General features: G+C 41.5%; 1 long non-coding RNA gene across 1 annotated transcript; it reads left to right on the plus strand.

Moving 5' to 3' along the window:
- Positions 1 to 7,975: 7,975 nt before the first annotated feature.
- LOC139359751 (uncharacterized) lies at positions 7,976 to 12,292 on the plus strand. Its single transcript, XR_011616143.1, has 3 exons — positions 7,976 to 8,167; positions 9,245 to 9,327; positions 12,175 to 12,292. It is a non-coding gene; the product is annotated as an uncharacterized lncRNA (long non-coding RNA).
- The last annotated feature ends 942 nt before the right edge of the window (positions 12,293 to 13,234 follow it).

A 13,234-nucleotide genomic window follows, 5' to 3' on the forward strand; every position in this document is an offset into this window, starting at 1 on the left:
GCGGCTCACGCCTGTAATCCCAGCACTTTGGGAGGACGAGGCAGGCGGATCACCTGAGGGCGGGAGTTTGAGACCAGCCTGACCAACATGGAGAAACCCTGTCTCTACTAAAAATACAAAATTAGCCAGGTGTAGTGGCACATGCCTGTAATCCCAGCTACTTGGGAGGCTGAGGCAGGATAATCGCTTGAACCCGGGAGAAGGAGATTGCAGTGAGCCGGAGATTGCACCATTGCACTCTAGCCTGGGCAACAAGAGCAAAACTCCATCTCAAAAAAAAAAAAAAAAAAAAAAAAAAAAATTGAAGAAGCTCAAGACTTAGTCCTAGTCCCTATTAGCATTCCTTTAATTACCCCCTAATGGCAGATGCCTCATAAGCCTCAAGTTAGAAAAGCCCAAGCTTGTCCTTTGAATCCCAAACCCATACACCCATCTGCCTTCCTGACATTTCTTTAAGGATGTATCAGAGTTTCCTCAGACTCAGCCTGTTAAAAGCTGAACTCAAGAGTTTCCCTCAGAAGCCATCCTCTTTCAGGATATTCCCATCTCTGTGAATGGAAGCCCCATCCACCAAGCTGCAAATGACACAGTGAGGTATCTCCCCTGACATGTCTTTCTCCCATCCTCTTCCATCCACTCCATCACGAATCACGGCAACTGTATGTCTTGAATGTGTCCCATTGGCCTACTTGTTTGAACTCTCCCATCAGCACCCCGGCCCACATCACCTTTCTTGCTGAGTCTCCTGGTCTACTTTGTTCGTGGCTCCTATCTGTTTCCCATGATGTAAGCTTTCCGAAACTTATAACTTATGATGTTACCTTCTGCCTAAAATCCTTGAGGGTTTTCCAATTGATTTTAAGATAAGAACCCAAATCCTTCACATGTCCACAAGGCCATTCACAGTATGACCCCTCCTACCTCTCCGGCCACACCTCCCATCACTTTCCCTTCGCCTGTGTCTGTTTCTGTGGCCTTCATGGAAAGACTTTTGCTCTGCTCTCTCCTCTACTTCCGTTTTTTTTTTTCCACGTAGGACCTCACTCTGTCATCCAGGCTGGAGTGCAGTGTCTCAGTCACAGCTCACTGCAGCCTCCACCTCCTGAGCCCAAGCAACCCTCCTACTTCAGTCTCTCAAGTAGCTGGAACCACAGGCGTGTGCCACCGTGCCTGGTTAATTATTCTTATTTTTGGAGAGACAGAGCCTCCCCATGTTGCCCAAGCTGGTCTCAAGACCCTAGGCTCAAGGGTTCCTCCCACCTCAGCCTCCTGAAGTCTTGAGATTACAGGTGTGAGCTGTGGTGTGCAGCCCACCATTTCCCTTTCTAAGATAGTGCTTACTTTCATTCAGGTTTCTGCTCAATGATCACTTCTTCAAGGCAGGCTTTCCCTTACCTCCTGGACAGGTCACGTCCTCTCGTAAGTGCGCTTGGCATTGTGTACCTCTCGATCACAGTACTTCTCGTGGTAGAATTGTGGGATTCTTTGATTACGTGGCTGTATTTCATGACAGTGGGGACTGCATCTCTTTTTCTCCTCGTGTTGCAAGCACCTAGCACAGTGACCATACACAGAGTAGGTGCTCAATAGGTATTTTAAATGCATAATAATAGATAGAAGTCCAGAACAAACTCATGCCATTCAAGTAATGAACAAGATAAGCCTCCACAAGACCTCGGATTTTGGATAGAAACAGATGAAAACGGGACAAGTTACTCAGAAAGTCTGATTTGAAGAGGGTCACTGAGGTCTGTGCTCTTTATCATGAGTGTCTTTGCAACACCTACTCTGTCAGTCTGCTGCCCAATGGGGTTCCTTCAGTTGCACAATCTGAGTCTGTGATAGGAAGGAAAGTTCTACCAGGGCATAGAGTTCTGTCTGAGGACTGCTCTGTTAGTTTTTAAATGCTTAGTTCTATACACAGTCCCATTCCTCTGCTCACCGAATTCAAGGAACTCGTAGTCTAGTGGGAGGGCCGAGACTACCAGGCATGAACAGCATGGATTGCCGCATGAGGCTAGAGAACTAGGTTTATAGTCAGTTCTTCCAGTTTCTGTAAAAGATGTGGAACTTTTAACACATTCCTTAACCCCTTTGAGCCTAAGTTTCTTCAGCTGTGAAGTAAGGATGCTAAAACCACAATTATCAAGGTAGTTTTGAGGCTTCAATAGATAATACCAGTAGGTGCTGTGCACAGTAAGCAAAGGCTGTTTCTTGTTCCAAGCACTTAGCTTGGCTGCGTGGGCTCTGAGAAGGCAGAAGGGAGAAAGCAGAGAGGAGATGGGGCCACAGGAGAGCTTGGGCTGGGCCTTGGAATATGGGAGGGTATAGGATGGGGAAGAGGAGAAATGGGAGGAAGAGGAGAGAGGCAGGTAGGTTTCAGCGAGAAAAAGGCACAAAGGCAGAAAGAGAGCTTGCCTTGAGCCAGAGGAGAAAAACATCAAAGACCCAGTGAAGAGACCTGCAGAGGCTTAGGTTTCATGCCTTGTGTGAGCCTTGGGTAGGGTTGTTAGACTGGGAGGAACTTATTTCTTACAACGTATCTCTTTATTAAACATCAAGAGACAAGTCAAACTGACCTTGTGGAGTTCAACCTTGGGTTTGTTAAGTGTTTGTATAATGCAAACAAAATAGTGAATCACTTGGGACCTCTGCTGAATATTTCAGCACTTGATTTTAGAAACAAAGAAAAGAAGACACACAGGTTTTGGAGTGTCACTGTTCCATGAGAGCATAACATTCTCTTTCAACCTCAGTTTTCTCATCTTTAAAGTGGAATTAAAATGCCCTCTGACAATGATAAATAGCCTATATGTGCCAGGCACCAAAGCGTGTTAAGTAATTGAGATAAACTGAACACTGTGCTACGTGCTTTACGTGAACTTGCGACTCAGGCTGCTCATTGAGATAGGATGGTTATTATCCTCATTTTACTCTTGAGGCACAGAGAAGTTAAGTAAATTGCCCAGGCAGAATCCAGAGCTCAGGCTTGTGAAACTGGATTGCCCTAATTACCACCTTATAGGGTTGCACCCAAAACCTGAGGGACCAGGTATGGAAAACATCTAGCCCACTGCCTGATTTGTAGTAAGCACTCCATAGACCTCAGTTTCCTGTCACAGTTGATAGTATTTAGCTCAGTAATTTATTACATGCTGTTCTTTGTTTGTGTCAGGTGTTTGTCTCTTATCTACCAACAATGGTAAATAAATTGCTTAAAGAAAGGAAAGGCATTATAGCTTGATTTCTTTTGTAGTGTTCCCAATGCACCTAGAAGTTCTTAATAGAAATGTCTTAAAATGAACTGAATAAATGCTTACTGATTGAATAAATGAAGGATTCCGTAAAAAAAGCAAATGTAGAATATGACTGATTGGCTTTTATAGCTTCTTATTTATTTTACCCCACTGAATTCTAAAACAGGATTTGAGGAGGATTATACAAATATGTAAGATTCAACAGGATAAAAGCAAACAAGTGAGAAAATTGGAGTGAAGGGAAAATAAAACCAGGGTGTTTATTTCTTTGTCATTTCTTGATAGAAATTTGTCAGCAAATCTCCAAGATGAAAGCACAAAATTTGCCAAGAACTAAAACTTACTCCTGTAGGGTGTTCCTTAAACTCTTTGATGGGACACAGCTCAAATCTCAAAGGGAAAGGGAGTCATGAGCAGAAAATAGAGGGAATTGGATATTGTCTCTGGTCTGGCTGCTGAGAAAATACCATGTTTTCCTTGGGGCCAATGCACCCAGACCTTTGCACCCAGACCAATGCACCAAGACCTTTTTCGAGAAAAAGATAGTTTTCTCAAATGTAGAGAGAATCATGTTCTACAGGCTCATATTACCACATCAAACCTCCCTCATTTTTATTTCTACTTGATCTTTAAGATCTATCAACACATGTCTGGGAGGCTTGGAAGAGCCTTACTAATCACCCCTCTTCTCTCCTGGACTTGGTATCAATTAAGAATAGGAACAAGAGAGTCCTGCAGAAACCAAGGATGGTGGAACAGGGTTAAAAGGTTGTATGTAAGGCTATCTGCCCCTCCCATCTGACTTGGCCTCTCTATATAGTGATCTCTATATCAATGGTTTTCAGTTTTGGCTATGCATTAGAATCACCCGGTAGCTTTTTAAAATTACCAATGCCTGGGCCTGGCATGGTGGCTCACACCTGTAATCCCAGTGCTTTGGGAGGCTAAGTTGGTGGATCACTTGAGCCCAGGGGTTTGCGACCAACCTGGGCACCATGGTGAAACCCTGTCTCTGCAAAAAAATGTGAATATTAGCGGGTATAGTGGAACGTATCTATAGTCCCAGCTACTCAGGAGGCTGAGGTGGGAGGATTTCTTGTGCTTAGCAGGTCGAGGCCATGGTGAGCTGAGATTGCATCGCTGCACTCCAGCCTGGGCAACACAGCAAGACCCCCATCTCAAGAAAAAATAAATATAATAAAATTACCAATGCCTGAGCCCTATCCATGGTGAGTCTGATTTAATTGATATGAGTGGGGCCAGGCATTATTATTTTTTAGGGTCCTAAAATGATTCCAAAGTGCAGCCCAGGCTAAACAGAATTCCCTGGAGAGCTTGTTAAAACACAGATTGCTGGATCCCACCCCAGAGTTTCTGATCCAGAGGTTTGGGTGCGGCCTGAGAATCTGCATTTCTAACAACTTTGCAGGTGACATTGTTGCTGCCGGTCCTGGAGCTCCATGTTGACAGCCATTGCTCTAAACCAACAAGTGGACCACGGAACGTAAATGCTTGCAAACATGCCATTATAATATACATGTTTCTTTATTATTATGGAGTTTTTTTGTGTGTGTGTCTTGATTTTCATTTATTGAACAAGTAATACTAAAAAAAGAACAATGGGACTGGAACACACATAAGCCCACACAGCCTTTACATATATACCGTTGCACTGTGTAATCACAGTAGTAACAGTAGCTAGCATTTATGGTACGTTTGTTTCAGGCTCAAGCTGAAAACTTTAGGGACATTCTTTCCTTTAATTCTCATGGCAACTCTATAAGGTAATTAATTTACTATCCCATTTTACTGATGGAGAATTTGTAACACAAAGATTATAATGGCTATTTTACACACTTGTAACCAGAGCATAAAGTCTACTTTGCATTCAACTTCTTTCACTTAGTACAATGACATATTTTCCGTGTTGAATAGACCATTCCATTGTATTCACTCATCAGTTTTCTTCTCATTAGATATTTAGATCATTTCCATTTTCCACAATCATATTTAATAGAGCAATGATCAATTTCATTTAGTGCTTGTCTTGAATTATTTTTCTTAGAATAGAGTCTCAAAAGTGATCTTCCTCAGTCAAAAGGTGAAATTGCCTAGCTTTGATTTATAACATACTAGAACAAAAAGCTTTAAAAAAAAAAATTTCATCCACTTTTTTCCAAACCAAATCATTCTCTGGATAGGTTTAGGTAGTCACACATTTAAAGTAAGGTATTGTAATTTAAAAATTATGAAGGTATTTTTATATAATTTAGTTCCATCGCAAAAATCACTCCAGTGGAAATTACCTTCCAGGAAGCCAAGTTCTTCAAGAAAGTTTCCAGGTTTCTATGAAGGCAAAGAAGTTTCTGCCCTCTTCTATGGAAGTCACCCCCAAACAACAAGAGCATGAGAACCAGAACCACAACTCCCTTTTGGACAACACCAGAAGATATCTGTAACTCAGAACCTGCTTGTACAAGAGGGCAGTGGCAGGAAAGGTCAAACCAAGTGCCCCATTAAAGGCTCAGGAACCCATGGCCCCAATGACGGCTGAAGGTGAGCCGGAAATGCAGGCTGCAAGCAAGGGAGGGATGTGGGTCTACGTAAGGGCCAGAGTCCCCCGATCTGATTGCCAAGAAGTGGGAGGGAATTCTTCAGAGAAACTGAACAGAAAGCCTCCAGATATGCAGATGCCAGGTGCAGAGGAGGGCTGTGTACCAAACCAGACCCAGGGGACTGGGTGCAGGTCTGCATCTTGAATGGGGAAGCCTCCAGCCCCAGCCTGTGTAAAATCATGTTATTGAGTTTCCCTAATTGGTTCAGCAATGAGCCAGTATTTCCATGTCCTTAATGATGAAAACATCATAATCCATAAATAGGATTCATTCAAAAGTTGTGATACACAGTCATGTGTCACATAATGACGTCTTGCTCAACAATGGGCCACATGCATACATGACAGTGGTCCCATAAGGTTATATTGGAGCCGAAAAATTCCTATAGCCTAGTGATGTCTTGGTGATTCTGACCCTGTGAAGACCTATGCTAGCATGTGTGTCTATGTCTTAGTTTTTAACAAAAAGTTAAAACATATTTAAATAGGAAAAACGTTATAGAATAAGGATATAAAGAAAAAAAATTTTTGTACAGCTGTATGATGTGTTTGTCTTAAGCTAAGTGTTATTGCAAGACTCAAAAAGTTTTAAATGGTTTTAAGGTTTATAAAGTGTAAAAGTTATAGTCAAGTCAAGGTTAACTTACTGTTGAAGAAAGAGAAATGGTTTTTATAAATTTAGTGTAGCCCAAGTGTACAGTGTTTATGAAGTCTAGAGTAGTGTAATGTTCTAGACCTTCCCATTCACTCACCACTAGCTCGTGACTTATCCAGAGCAACTTCCAGTCCTGTAAGCTCCATTCATACTACATATTCTACCAACCTGTACCATTTTTAATCTTTTATATCACATTTTTACTGTAACTTTTCTATGGTTATGCTTAGATACACAAACACCATTGTGTTACAATTGCCTACACACAGTATTCTTTTTTTTTTTTTTTTTTGAGACGGAGTCTCGCTCTGTCGCCCAGGCTGGAGTGCAGTGGCCAGATCTCAGCTCACTGCAAGCTCCGCCTCCCGGGTTCCCGCCATTCTCCTGCCTCAGCCTCCCGAGTAGCTGGGACCACAGGCGCCGCCACCTCGCCCGGCTAATTTTTTGTGTTTTTAGTAGAGACGGGGTTTCGCCATGTTAGCCAGGATGGTCTCGATCTCCTGACCTTGTGATCCGCCCGTCTCGGCCTCCCAAAGTGCTGGGATTACAGGCTTGAGCCACCGCGCCCGGCCTACACACAGTATTCATTATAGTCACATACTATACATGTCTGTAGCCTCAGAGCCATAGGCCATGCCAAACAGCCTAGGTGTGTAGTAGGCTCTGCCATCTGGGTTTATGTAAGTGCACTCTGTGATGTTTGCACAAGGACAAAATCGCCTAACAACATATTTCTCAGAATGTATCCCTGTCATTTAGTGGTGCATGACTAAATGTTGCATAATCATATTAGGAGGTTGAGTTTAAGAGAGGCAAGGTGTAAAGAGCTTTATCTACCCACTTTAATAGGAAATTGTAGGCAATGTGGAGATATTTGAAGATATGAAGGTAAATAGAAGATATAAAGCAAAAGTTGCTGAAAGTGGTTGCCTCTAGGAACCAGGGAGAGGGAGGGCTGTTATATGTGTGGGGATTGATGTTTCTTGTTAAAGCTTTTAAGCACTAATTGACTTTTTAATGATGCAAGTGTGTTTCTTTGATAAAATTAAAGTTGAGGGAAAAGGGAAAATTGCGTGGGCGCTTCTCTACTACTTAATTTATGTACCTTATGAATTGGATTTTCGTAAATGGGTTTTGTCCAAGCAGGCTACTCGTGGAGATTGCAGATCATAAATAAGAATTGCTGATATTAGGGAGGTAATTAATTGGCCAGTAGCCAAAGAGAGACCCTTCATTCCTAAGAGTCCAGGCTCCAGCCTGAAGAGTCAGGATCTCTACTGTGGGCTTCATTCTTGCCAGGATTTGAAGAGAAACCCTTTACTAATCCACCCTTTGCAATACAATCCACCTGATGAGTCACTGATGCTGTTGGCAAGAGCCTAAGTAATCGTCATTCCAACTAGAAGAATGCTCGCGCTTGTTCTCTGTTGCCATAGAAACAGTGCAGCTCCAGTTTCCCTGTTGCTTTGGTAACCCACCCCCATTTCCTCACATCACTACTGCTGGGGTATTTTGCTGCCAAGATAATGGTCTCTATTATGGATTGAATGTTAATGGGCAGTCCTCTACCCCAGCCTACACCCAGCCCCTTCTGCAGCTCCACATTTGAAGGCCTTGTCTAAGTGGCATCTCAATGAGACGGTAATAGATACTTGAATCAGATGGAGAGGAGCTGTAGTGTTGGGGGTGGGAGGGGGTACAAGAAGGGTTCAACTTCTAATCTTGAAAAGGGAGGACTGGGAACTTGGAGAGGCAAAAATGAGGAAATCATCCATTAGAGTGCCTCAGCTGTGTATGAGGCCCTAAAGCCATTTCTTCCAGTCAATAAAAGGTAATGCTAAGTAAGGCTTATTGAGGAATGAATGTATGCTGGATACTGGGTTAAGTACTTTTTGCCTATTTAATCCCTGTTTTACAGAAGAAATGGATAAGGAACCTGTTCAGTGTCACAGAGGTTCAGAATTCAAGCTCAAATCGTAGTCACTGCACTAGGCTACTGCTCACTTGAGAATGGAGCAAGCAAAGGTGGCATCAGAGAGTGTCCTTACACTAAAAGAGCTTACTTTTCTACTGGAAAAAGACATTTAACACAAAAGGGGAAAAATGAGAAGATGATACCTTATAGACCATGTGAAGTGCAAAGTTCTGGTGCCATGTTCACAAAGAGGCGAAAGTGGGCAGAGAAATTATAACGGCCTTTCCACAGGAAAAAAAGAAAGAGGGCTCCTGCAGACACTGAGAGGAATCTAGGAGATAGGAGATGCCTGATTTTTAGTCTCAAACCTGACACAGCAAGAATCAGGGGCAAGTTCAGGCATCAGCCCCAGAGCAGGTGTTTAACCTGAGTCACTCCGGACTGATGATGGGTTTTCAGTTGCTCAGCAAAGGGAAATTTTGGCTCCTCTCCTTTTTGTTTGAGATTCAAATTTTCTTGATAGTGCCTGACTCTTTTACTTTGAAATTCAAAAAAAGTTGAAGTTTCATATGAAATTGTTTTAAATTTTATGGCTCTCAATTTCACAATCCAATAATCCTATTTGCTTTACAAGTAGATTTTTTTTTAGCTACCTCAAGTCCTCATGGCATTAAGAGGAGTATAAATCTTCAGAAATAGAATTTTTATGGTGTCCTGATTTTTTAAAATCAGAATTATGATGCTTCAACTTGTCCTTCTGTATCTTCTAATTCTGCCCCCATTCTCCTCATTTAACAATCCAGGGCATGGAAGTCATCCAACAGCTGCTGGAGGGACTGTGCAGAGTTACGACGGAGAGAGTGACTCCTCCGAAGGGGACTCGAGGGTGAAGCATCTTGATGTCTTTATCTGCGGGGTCTTTTCAAGCCCAAAGCCGTGGTTTTCAATCCTGAGCTTGTTCTAGTCATCTCCAACAACAAACATGTGCAATTGTCAATGCCAAATCAATATATATTGGTTTAAAATGTTTGTAATACAGATGTATGTTGTCAGGAAATCTTAGAGGGAGTTGAAGGCCACAGTCCACCTGACAGTAATATCAATTGTTGACTAAGATGGTAGCTTGCACGTGAGACTGTTAGATTCAAATCCAGTCCAACTTCTCTCTGTCTCTGTTTCTTCTGTTTCCCAGTAGCTGTGTAACGTGGGGTAAGTCATTTCACGTCTCAGCTTCCTCATCTACAAAATGGAAAAAAAGAAAAGTCATATTTTTGTGCAGATTAAATGAGACTACGCATGAAAGAGATTATAGTGGTACCTGGAATGTAATGCTTAATAGATATTAACATTTTTATTCTTAGAAAAACAAATCCACTAGATGTTTAAAGTCCTTAGAAGACTCATCTCTCTTAGAGACTGGCCTTCTGTGCTTTTTTTTCCTGTTTCAGTTTGTGAACTTTGGAATACAGGATTTTCTAACACGTCCTGCTACTGCTCTTTTAAGCTCCTACCTAGATTTGGTCATTGAGACGCTGATGTCTCCAGTTTTTTACCTTGCTTCATCCTTGCATCTACCTACTCAGCATCCTACATCTTGATTTCTATGGCTCTGCTTCTAGACCTAGGATAGACCCTGATCTTAGTTACTCCCTTGCTCAGGAATAAATTTCTTGTATTCTCGATGGTGGATTTGAGTGTGATGGTGGATCCAGGATTGTAAATAAAAAGAGTAGGGAAGGAACCTAGGGCCTTTGTAAAAAGAAATCAGATGTCTTAGCATCCTGCGAATTGGAAACTGCTGCCCCAGAATGCAGAGGAAGATTTGCTCATCAACTATACTGTGTCTGGTGTAGGGATTGTAATTTAGAAAGTTCTAGCAGGAGTGTAAGTTTGTTTTGAATAGTTTTGTTGAATAACAGTCCCCTCATATATAAGAAAGCCTTTATCTGTAACAGAGCATGCAGTCTGGAGCAATGAGGAAAAGGAGAACCTACCTAGCCACTAGAGTAACTGAATCAATTTTGGGGATCCCCTGGGGTGATAGGTTGTAGTACCTCAACATGCCCACTACGGTTGCAACACTATGGGTTGCAAAAAAAAAAAACAGAAAAAGAAAGATTAAATATCACCCTCAATGAATGAATGAAATTGTTGAGGCTGGGCATATAGAATTAGATAATTTTATAGAGAATATGTATGCTAAATATATATATGTATATATGTGTGCATATATGTGTGTGTTCGTGTATGTGTGTGTGCATGTGTAGCAACCTATAAAGACAACAGAGTTTGAAAGATAATTGCCAAAATATGGCAGAGCTGAAACAGAGTGGTTTGGAAGGTAAGGTGGGGTAGTACTAAAGGTAATCATTTATGTTTGGTGCTTGAAAGGCATCCAAATATCCTGGAAAGACTACACCAACTTGGAGCATTCCAGTTGCAGCTCAGTCCTCACCTTGCTGTGTGAACTTGGAGTAGACACTTTCTCACCTGCATGATGAATGAATCTCCTATAGTTGGAGAAAAACAGATAATGAATGTGAAGGTGATTTGTAAACATACAGTTGCTATAGAGTTGGTAATTCAATAACCATTATGAGCCTATGTCTTGAGTTTCAATATATCTAGCCACTCTTTCTACTTGAAAATTCATGATCTTATTGAATAAAAATGTACTGATCCCATTAGTTTTCACAGAATGGTGCCAGTATGGTGGTGGGCTATGGGCCTGATCTCAGACCTTCTGGAGTCTGTAAAATGGAAGCTTCCATCTAGGAAACTGAAACAGCCCCCTAACTAGTATCACTGATTCCACTCATGTACTCCCCACATAGTAGGCAGAACGAGTCCTTTTTTCTTAAATATAATAATTGATACATGGAAATGTTGTATATTTCTTGTTTTTTTTAAAAATTTCTTCCATCTATACCCAGTGTGATCTTATAATCAGATCATATTGGTCTTCAAGTGAAATACTTCAGTTGCCTCCTATTAAATTTATATAATGAATGCTCCAAAACCCATCATCCAACTTAAGGACTAGAACATGCACCTAGTAACTACCTTAAGTACTTCTGTGTCCCCTACCCCACCCTCTTTTCTCTTCCCAGAGGTAATCACTATCCTGAATGTCATCTTTATAGTTCCCTTTTACAAATACTCTTTCGTCCCATCTATGGGATGAAATACATTATTATCCCAAATAATGTATTGCTTAGTTTTCTTGTTTTTGAGCTGTATAAAGATGGTATCTCACAGTACGTAGACTTGTGGGGCTGTTTTTTAAATTCATCATCTTTCTGAGATTCTCCATGTTGTGTGGTTTTGTATTTTCATTTCTACCATGTATATCCAGTGTGATCTTTAGAAAATAATCAGATCATATTGCCCTCCAACTGAAGTACTTTGGTCACCTTCCGTTGCATGTGGGGTAAATTCCAAACTCCTTACCTCCACTTACAAGGCTCTCCATGATTTACTCAGGTACTTACAGCCCTCAAGCAGCCTCCTTTATTCAAGGGATCTGGTTATCTGTGGCAACTTTGGCCTGTAAATTTCAGAGTGTGCTACCTCCCACACTCTCCCACTGCCTCTCTTCTGTTCCTACCTGGCCTTGGTAATTCAGAGGCTGCTGCCTGCCACTCCAGGCTCTGCACTCCTTACTCCTTACACTTGCTTTCTGTTCTGACCACACTGACCTTGCTTTCTTGTTCCTCTTATATTCCCACTTCAGGGCTTTGCACATAACGTACCTTCCACCTGGAATGCTGCTGTCCCTTACTCTCAGTCCTGTTACTGCCCCTCTACTAGGAGATCCTGCCTTCTTATCTATGTCCTCTCTCTTGACTAGGTCAAGTAGTCTGTTCAAATCTATCATTCTCCCCTATTCATTCTCTTTAGTGTATTCAATAAAGTGTGTAACTTAATTATATTTTCTTATTTGAATGATTATTTAGTTACTGGTTGTTTTCCTTTTGGAAGTCTGATGAAGTCAAGCACTACCCAAGTCATTCACCACTGTACTCCTAGAACTTAGAATAGTAGTTGGCAAAAAGCAGATACTCAGAAAACATTGGTTGACTAAATACATGCTTGAATGCATAAATTAAATAATGAATAGATTTGTTAACAGGAATCTGTATAGAACCAGCATTTTTTAAAATGAGATCCAGTGCTATTGGCAGCCAAGCATCTCAACCTCTTCCTGTCCCAAAGGGCTCAGATGTTCCCGTATCCCCACTTCTGAATTTCAGAGAGCTGTATTTATGTCTGTTGCATGAGTCCTGTCCCCACAAAAAGCCATAATTATGTCATGTAGCTTAAGTTGTGCTGGAAGACACCCTTATACCAGCCCTTAGCTTCTGGAGCTCAGTGGCCTCTCTCATCTTGCCATGTATATACCTTGATTGAGTCAGTTTCCTCTCTCCAAGGTGCTGAAATTTCCTTTCTATTTATACTTACGTTCTTTGGAAAAAGGGTGTGTGGGTATACTGAAGGTTAATTTGGCAGATTCTCTTACTGGAGGCCAAGATGACATTGATGACATTTCTGCTTTGACCTGTCAAGTCCCTGTGACTTTCCAGAAATGGATTTGGGTAATGACTTGTCATTATGAGTAATTAGCATTTGTGGAAGTCTGACGAAATGCCTTTTTTTTTTTTTTTTTTTAGCTTTAGAAACTTTACTACCCTTTTGACACTTCCACTGAGTTTGCACATTTGGTAAGGGGTCAGGTAAAATCATAGAATTGAAAGGTTATCCATAAATGCCTGTAATTAACCCTTCACCATCCT

The sequence above is a fragment of the Macaca nemestrina genome, chromosome 18, assembly GCF_043159975.1.
Source record: "Macaca nemestrina isolate mMacNem1 chromosome 18, mMacNem.hap1, whole genome shotgun sequence".
NCBI classification, from domain to species: domain Eukaryota; kingdom Metazoa; phylum Chordata; class Mammalia; order Primates; family Cercopithecidae; genus Macaca; species Macaca nemestrina.